Source organism: Marmota monax, unplaced genomic scaffold (genome assembly GCF_021218885.2).
Source record: "Marmota monax isolate L192 unplaced genomic scaffold, Marmota_monax_Labrador192_F-V1.1 WCK01_AAM20220418_F8-fsc00027, whole genome shotgun sequence".
NCBI classification, from domain to species: domain Eukaryota; kingdom Metazoa; phylum Chordata; class Mammalia; order Rodentia; family Sciuridae; genus Marmota; species Marmota monax.
The window spans coordinates 1,806,480-1,816,025 of record NW_026694617.1 but is presented as its reverse complement, the minus strand read 5'-3'; the positions used below and the strand labels follow the sequence as shown (position 1 = coordinate 1,816,025).

At 34.2% G+C, this 9,546-nt stretch overlaps 1 non-coding gene across 1 annotated transcript; it reads right to left on the bottom strand.

The window, feature by feature from the left end:
- Positions 1-8,581: 8,581 nt before the first annotated feature.
- LOC124077977 (small nucleolar RNA SNORA18) lies at positions 8,582-8,713 on the bottom strand. Its single transcript, XR_006846774.1, has one exon. It is a non-coding gene; the product is annotated as a small nucleolar RNA SNORA18 (small nucleolar RNA).
- Positions 8,714-9,546: the final 833 nt, after the last annotated feature.

Below are 9,546 nucleotides of genomic sequence, written 5' to 3'. Positions count from 1 at the left end.
GTGATCTTAAACAATTCCCTTACCCTCTTCGAGACTTTTTATTGGTATCTCTAAAAATGAGAATAATAAAATTTAACTTACAGAATTATTAGTAATAAATAAAACACCTTATAGAGTGGCATGATGTAAAGTTTTTAACTAATGTAAATTTCATTCTCTTCCTTCATCCCCACAGTTTCTTCTATTCTACCCACAGTTATTTTAATTGAGCATGACATTCACTTTGTGCCTAAAATAAATTCTACATACAGTTTGATTTTCTTTTTTATAAATATTCAACAGCAAAGCAAATGAATCAGGCTGAAACTAGTAGTACTCTCTATTATATAGATTGCAACTTGTAAAAACAAAACCCAAAAACCTGTGCTGAAAGTCTGGGAAAGTCAGAAAAACTGAATCCCTACCTTCCCTTTAAAATGACTGAGTAGAAAAGAGAATTTTTTACATAAAGGAAGGTCATTGTTCTCCACATTGTACAGATCTTCCACATGACGATGATTAACCCAGCATTTGGACACTGCTCTTTGTCCCGACAGAGGTGAAACTGCTTTCCAGTGGCATCCTTAGTGATTTTCTCAAATTCAAATGCAAAAACCCACACTTCATTCTTTTCCCATAGCACCTGCTTTGGTGTTCTGCCCCTGCTCCTGCTGCTCCTTGTTGCTTATGGTGTCACCCTTTAAGAGTAAGCTGGGATTAAAAAAGTCTCACACAAAAAGGAGCCATCACTAGGTGATATATGCCAAGTAGTGTTTCCTAGCAACAAACAGACTTTGTGGGCATTTAAAACAATACAAAGTAGATAAAGTCATCTCCTCATCCTAGGTTTAAAATCTCTAGGAAATGAAGTTATCTGAGACCACAGCATGAGAACTTCAGTGTTGCTTCTTTGTTTGCCGCTGACTCTTCCCCATCATCTCGCAGTTCTTGTCCTTTAGTGTTTACTTGGGGAGATTGTATGTTTTCTGGTGGAGCAAAGTTAATTTCATTTCATTGTCATAGACAACCATTCATTTCGACCCCAAGCTGCTCAATGAGGTTTCATATAAATATTTGATTAAAATAATGGTTCTGGCTCTCAAGAGAAGGATCATAAAAATCACAGCCCCAGTTATAAACCACACTGACTCAGTCTAATTAAACAGCAGTATCTGTCAGAGTCTGACAAGTTAAAAGCAAACTCAGTAACTTTGACTTTTACTGTAAATTCATGTTTAGTTCTTATTTATCTCATAATTTAGATATAAACTTTCATGCATTTGCCTAATTTGTAGATGCCTATAGTATCATAACACTAGACTAATTGCTTTAGGGAACAAAATTATTTTGTATTAGGTTGTGAACTAAAGAATTTGCAGTCAGGTTAGGGAAGAATAAATCAAGCATGAATGTTAGATACTGAAATTGAAATGATTCTATAACAAGCAATAAAATTTCTTCACCTTCTCCACTATCTCATTAAAAGATTTATGAAGACAAAAATAAAAAGGGGGTGAAAATAGCTACTAATAGATATTAGACAAAATTTCTCCTAAGTGATTGGCTGCTGTAACTTGATTGAGAACATAGTCTAAGACTTGTCATAGTGCACAGCTGTAAACAAACCTTATCACTTATTTTAAGGGAAGGTCAGATGGACTTTCCCTCTTCAGTTTAGAAGTACAAATCTTAACTGAAGAGAATGATGGAAAACCATTCCTCTGTTTCAGTGGTGCTGGTTTTGAAAATAGAATGCTACTCCTGCTATTCTGCCACTTCCCCCTTACCATAATTTATAATCATCTGTAATTAAAGTTTCAGAGATTGCTAAGAGCTAATAAACAGGAAATGAGATGGAACTTACATGACTACCACATTCTTAGGTACAGTAGAAATAGACTAAAAAACAGCAGTTTATAGAAGGGCTATTTTTTTAAAAAAATGTATTCAATATGTTGTTAAAAAAGCAAGAGCTGGTCAAATAAATTTGTTTCAGGGCCATTTGAGGCTAACAAAGACATCTCCTAGGTTCCCTGGACACTGATATTTGGTCTAGGGAAGTAGATCCTAATACTTGAAAGGAAAAAAATGTAGGACTAAAGGCAATCAGAATTCCATATTAATTAATGACTAAGCATAGTTGGAGTTCTCCTCATTTGTTGAAGAAAAAAAATAGAAAATTTCAGCTGTAGATCACCTTTGAACAAGGAGCTTGAAAGTTCAGTTTGAAAATTATTTTTGAGAGAAATTCAGAGAAAAATTAGAACTTTTAAAAAAATTCTCTTAATAGCATGCAAGTAGAAAAAAGCCTTTTTTAAACCAAAAGACATAAAATTTCAACGCTGTGAGATTAAAAGACGAAAGAAGCAGCCATTCCCTGACAATCACAATAATGGTGGAAAAGCCAGAGATATAAACAGAGTTGGAATCATCACAGAAATATTAAATCTCAACCTGTGGTGGGGCGGGGGGGGGTAAAAATTTGCGGATTCCTGGTAGAGGAGAAAGAGTAATCAAGAATAGATGACCAAGTGTTACCAGCAGTCTACTTCCTAGGAGTGTGCTGGGGAGGAGAGTTAACTCTTATTCCCCACCCACACATATTAAACAGGAAAAAATTACCACACCTCCCTTACCACCACAAGAGGTGTGCATTGCTGAGGCCAGGAAGTGGTAACTTTAGGATATACCCTGAGCCACTATATTTTGGGGAGCATACAGCTGTAGGAAAACAGATATAGCCTTTCCCCGTAAAGTTTCCCTCTTTAAAAAGGCTGTATATAATTTTGCTATTGAAGACATTTTTTTCAGTCTCATTTCTTGCATAGTAGTTAGCAGTAGCATTGAGCCCATCAAACTGTACAGAGATCAACTGCCTGGACTTTTTTTCCTTTGTCTATTTCTGTCTTCAACATTTTGATCCCTACGGGGAATTTTTCTCTTTCTTGTAAACCTTGCTAAGACCTGAAAGGAAAAGCTAACAATGCTGTCACTTCATGTAATATTCTCCAAGTTACCTCACATTGCTGTTTACTTGAAGTATTTTTTTTTCTATATACTTTTCTTCCTTTTATCAGACTACAGCATTCTTTTCTACTCCTTATATGATCATTAAGATGTACTTTTTCTTGAGTGTAAAATTTTTTCTTTTTATTAAATTACATATCAGCTACTAAAATAAAGCCAAATTTTTGAATAAAACATGCAAAAATCAGCTACATCAGAATTTTTAGTCCACACTTTTAGATCTGGCTGAAAAAAAAATCTAGTAACATCACCTATATTTTTCCACCCTCCTAATGTCAAGGTCTTTGAAGACTTTTCCTTCAACATAATCATTGCCCAAGCTCATCCTACTAAGAAACAGCTCTGAAGAAACCTGCAGCTGCCCTAATCTTGCAACTGACTCCACTTGTTAATGGCAGCTGTTATTTGTGAAGCCACCCACATGTTTTTGCCAAGGTCTAAGGGGACCTATAGAAATAGAAGTCAGCTGTAGACAAAGCCATCTTTAGTTCTTGGCATTCACAAAGTTTAAAACGCTGTGTGGCCAGTTACTATACATGGTTAATGCTGTCACAGAACATTAAAATCCTGCCCGGACAGCATAAGCCTCTAGAAATCACCAAAAGAAAAGCATCTTGGCAACATGTTAAAGGTCCAGACAATCTGCTCCCACCCAAAGGCTCCCCTGTGTTGCTTCTGCCTGAAATTCCACATCCCATTTCATTTGTCAATGTTCTTTGAGACTGTACCCAAAATTACTTGTTTTGAAAGAAACTCAATAAATAGCAAACTCTCCTTCAATCAAGTTCTGAGAAAATAGTCGGTGGATGGAGGCCAACAAATGCTGAAGGCATCCATCTTCTTAATGTAGGGCCTGTTCAGATTCGTGTTTCAGTGTGGAGGAGTAGATCCCCTGCTCTCTTTAGGCTTTCTCCTCTCTAAGGAAAAACAGGAGGAACTATGTCAACACTACCCTTTTTTATTCCCCACCCCCAATAAAATAAAATCACTTTTTATCTTCTAGGGGATTAAGAAACTAAAAGGCCAGGAGCAGCACAAGAGAATTGCTGTTTCTACCCATAAATGTCACGAGAAAGAACTGTGTTCTAATAAGAAAGGCAGGCTCATTTTCAAGTTGTTTTGCAAGCTGAATGCAGATCAAGGAAGTACTATCAAGTTTTATTGAAGAACCTGAGAAACTCATTCTAAAGTATACATGAACATTCAGATTTTGATCAAAGATGAACATAGGGGTAATTGATTGAACTAAATATTAAGACATACTACAAAGCTATTTAGTATAAACCAAATGGTTGCTTGTGCAGATATAAAAATGTACAAGTTAATGGGAGATAATAGGGAACACAAACATATCCAGATACAGATAGGGGTTTGATATGAAACATGGATGGCCAAATAGATCCCCAGGGCACAGATGGGTAGTTCATTAGGTGTATTTGAAAACATGGCTCACAATAAGGAAAAAGTTTCAAGCATACTCTGCTTCACCCTAGATAAAGGTGATCTCCAGATGGATTTAAAGAAATTTAAGTTTTGAAAATATGACTCAAAATGAAGTATAGATTGTATAAATGACTTTGGAGTGAGGAAGCTCTTCTTCAGAAAAAAATGTGGAAGCACAAATTATTATATGAAAAAGTATTTGACCACCTCAAAATCATGGATTATTTTTCCTAACACAAAAATACTTAACATTCAAACCAATAAATAAATGTCAAGAGAAAAATATCAGCAATGAAAAATGACCCCACCCCCAATGAACAAAATATATAAACAGGCAATACACAGATAGGAAATAGCAAATATATACATGAATTAATGCAAGTTCAACAGCAGTGAAAGAATTGCAAGTTGAAATAACCAATAGATTTATACTGAATAGATTTATACAGAACACATTTTAAAAAATTGAAAACATTAGATTATAAAGTCATTTAGGAAATAGGGAATACAGGAGTCCTTATGAGGAGACCAATTGGTATATAACTAGATTAGGCTCTCTGGAATGTAATCTGGCAGCATGAGAAATTAAATGCTATTGCCCAGCAGTCTTAGTGTGTAGAGAGCAGGGAACTTCCCAACAGGCTCATGCAGGAGGCCCAAGTTCACTGTGCACTATGCTTGTACACTGTCTCACACTTTTTAGATGTAATAGGTAACTATCATTAAGAGAACAGATATGTAATAAATGATAGAAATAACCTTGCAGAAGGAAGTTGTAAAGAACTTGATGTGCCCTGGTTATTTGGATTGATTTTTTAAAACTCTTTCCTCTCCAGGGGCAAAAAGATCTTAAGAACCTAGAGCACAATAGCATTTTTTAATAAATATAAAATACATGCATCAAATAATGTGTTTTTCAAAGTCACATGCTTGTCAAAATACACATAATAAAGCAAAGTGATTGTGTATGGTGAATGGGCAAAGGAATGGGATCTGGAATTATGAACTGAAGGGAAAAAATGTGAGGGTCTTTGTACCAACTAATGATATAGCAAAAAGCAAACTATTATTATTTATTCAACTATCTATTTCTGAAATTCAAAACATAAGTCACAAGAGATGAATAATGTGCATCGTGCTGGCATGTAAATAGCAAAAGGCTAAATTACCATTAAAGTCCAAGTAAGAAAATCAGTACTGTTGATTATGAGTAACATTAAAATGCCTTTCCAGAATGATGAGTAAAATAACACAAGGAATATTATGCAAAGGACATAGAATTCCTAAAACAATCTAGAGTAATTGCAAATAGAAGCAATAATAAATGACTTGAGGGGTGAGGGGGATATAGAGTTCTAATTCTTCAGCTCAAAAGAGCCTACCATATTTCACTAAATTAATAGTCAATAAAGTCAAGCCATTTAAGACACATGTGGCCACAATCTGTGAAGGATTTTGTTTTTAAATCAGAAAAATATGGGAGAGTGGAGAGAATTTGTAATATTGTTGGGGAAACATATTTATAAAGAATATGCAGCAACCTAGCAAAATGCATAGTGATGAGCAGTACCAAAAGTACAATTCAACCTGCCAAACAGAAAAGGAAACAGAAGCTAGAACTGAACATAAAAAAAGTTTGATCCTGATCTCAACTATGTACAATCGTTTGCTAATTAAATAGCTTTACTTCGTACTGTAGTCACTAATCATGATATCACATGCAAGAGTAATTTGTTAACCATAATATATGTAATCATGATTTGTTAACTTACAATTTTAAATAAGAAACTATAAAGGCTTTAAAAGAGTATGCTGAATTGTAGAGACAGTCAATTTCTCTAGTTATTTGAAATTTTCCTTTTTGTATATCTTTGTTTGCCCAAATTCCCACAGTGTACACATATTTATTTGGAAACAAGGAAAATATACCTAATTTTAAATATTAAACACTAATCATAACAAGTAACAGCTTAAAGATGTGATTGCTCAGCAGGTTAGATTAATATGGGTAGAAGAGAAAGACAACACATGCAAATAGACCCAGGTCTGAGAATGACATTTTGAGAAAGACTTTTCTAATTATACAGCCTAAGCTAGCTATGGCATTAATAGCCCAAATGATAAGAATTTAGGACAGTGGTTTTCTCTTAGAGAACTAGCTTAACCAAGGATTTTTTCCCCTCTGTTCCAGCACATTTGGGAATTAGTAATTCTTATGCACAGATTGTTTGTTAGTCTACTAAAGCTTGTATTTCGATACAGCAAATCAATGGAATATCAAATTATGCATTAATTCTCAGCCCCAGATCCCTTAAAGGATTTTCTTGAGAGTTGTAATGTACTGTTATTAAAGTTTTTAATTTTGTTATATTTTGAAGATAATAGCACCATGCCTATTAATGTGAAATTTATAATTTGAACCCTCAAGTATGCCTTACCACCTCCATGTATTATATTTTCTATATAACACAAAGTGTACACTTTACATTTAAACTATAGCTAAAATGGAGATATTCTTCATTTGTGTTACTGCAGCTGGGGCAGCTGGCATTAGTAGCAACCCCCAAGGCCGGGGACTTTTCTGACTTCCCTGAAGGTGCCTTAGGGCTATGCAAAAGACTGAGGTGTCCCTGAGGAGACTTACTGTGGATGAATATATCTGCCTCAACAAACTGTTTAATATCTCTGTTTAGAAACACAGTCCTTCTAAATGTCCTTCCTACATTGTTCCCTTCTAATTTGCATTTCTAACTTGAAGAAAATCAGAGGTATTTGAAGAAAACTATAATGATGTTGTTTGTTAAGGAGAAAAATGAGCTTTGGTGCCCACATGCAAGAAAATAAAAGGGCCAAGTATAATGTAGTCAGGTGGTCTATTGGGCTAATGAGAATTATCAAATGACAAAGTTGTACATTTTTAATATTAATCACATGGAGGCCTAATATTAAACAGGAAAAGAATGGACTGTGAAAAATAGGCAGCCGCTACTAATATCTCTCACCCAGTGATCTGGCATTCTTTTCCCTAAGTTCAGTGGCTGGGCTTCTCCAGGTGTTTTTATTTATTTTTTTTCCTCCCACATTCTGCATTTATTTGGATCCTTTGCTATGTTTGGTCTATCTCCACCTGGTATGTGAAAATCTATCTAGTATAAGAGTTTTGCTTCATAGGTGCTGGACGCAAGAAGGGTACATGAAGAAAGTGTGATGCACTGGCTGGTGATTGACAGTAAATTGTTACCTGTTCACAGTGGGATAAAGACACAAATTGAGAGTGTCTAGAAACTTATATAGCAATTTGACATTGTCAGGATGACTAGTCTGGTTGAAAAGGCTGTAAATATTTCAGGTATTGGTGAGGTGAGCTGCAGAGAACACAAATTATGTTCCAGTCAAATTACAATGAATATTTTAAGATTATTTTGATGACTGAAACCTAATACTCTATAAAATTTGAAATCAATGGACTTCTTCAATTGAAACATGTGAATTTAATTGTAAATTCAGGATAAATACTTGAAACTGGCTACATATGACATTTTAAAGATTAATTTTGGAAATATAGCATTTCTTCATTTTGGATACAAATTAAATATCTTAACTTGATGAAATTGTCCATCCTTTCCCGTCAGCATTCTTGGGTAAGAATGGTTCTCTTTTGTGAGTTTTGTATTAAATATTGCTTAACAAAAATTGTTTGCGTTTAATATTGTTATCAATCAAATAAAAATTATGTTAACAGATAAAAACTAAGCTTATTTGTCACATAAAAATTTAAATATTCTTAGCCAGGAGTGGTGGCACATGCCTGTAACCCCATTGATTTGAAAGGTCAGCCTTAGCAACTAAGCAAGACCCTGTCTCAAAATTACAAAGGCCTTGGGATGTTGCTCAGTGATAAAATATGACTGGGTTCAATCCCCAGTACCAAAAAATAAAATATTTTTATATATGGTATTAGCTTGAATTGTATGTATAGGTATTTGATATGGGAAATTAGTATTTTGCTCCTAACTTTTTATTGTGATTGTCAAAAGGAAAATTTTAAGAGTTATTGTGATTGTCTCTATTAATCAAACATCCATGTTTTCTATGTTTTAACCTAGCTGTTATAGCTTCTTTAAAAAAAATTAATTATCTTGTATTTACTTCCCACAAGTCTAACAAATAGTCCTATGAGTAAAGCAAAACCACAGAGTTACTCTATGAGGGATTTCCAATGATGTGTGGCAACAGAAAAAGCCCCATTGGGATAGACCTCAACTTAAAAAAAATTTAACCTACATATTGTGATTATATTTGATGAAATATAATTTTGAATGTAATGAAAATCAGGGCCTACATTTTCATTTCTTTTTTAAAAACTGCTTTCTGTTTTTATAACATAGTAGTCTATACTGTTTATAAATAAATTAAAACTAGGTTGTTGTATCAGATACCTTGACAAGCGATGCCCTGTGATCTAAAATATAATAAGGTATTAGAAGAAATGGTAGAAGTCATCTAAAACTAGTGATATTTTTTGAGGATGTGGGGATAGGAAAGATAGAAGGAAACAAACATTATTACTGTATGTATATATGTGACTGCATGACCAATATGATTCTGTAACATGTACATCAGAAAAATGAGAAATTATATCCCATCTATTATATATTTGTATATATACATTATTATATTTGTATGATATATCAAAGTGCACAAGTGCATTCTACTATCATGTATAACTAATTAAAACAAATTGAATTTTTTTAAAAAAGGTGATGACACATGTACAGTGTACTGGGCTCTTCTTTTTCATTTTTCCTCTGCCTAGTAACTACTACTTCTGGGAATATCTTCCCCACCCCACAACACACCTAAGCAGATTCTATGGTTTCCATGTCTGCCTTTGTAGACATGTGACCTATATAGTTACATAGAGCCCTTCTCTTTAAAAGGGCCCCAAGTCTTCTGCTCTAATACCCTGATGTAGCTCTTTTAAAATCTTAATAGTTTTTGAACAAGAGAACCCACATTTTCAAATTGAACTAGACTCCACAAAATTAGGTGACAATCCTGAGTAGCAGCTATGTTAGTATGATATAACCACACTCC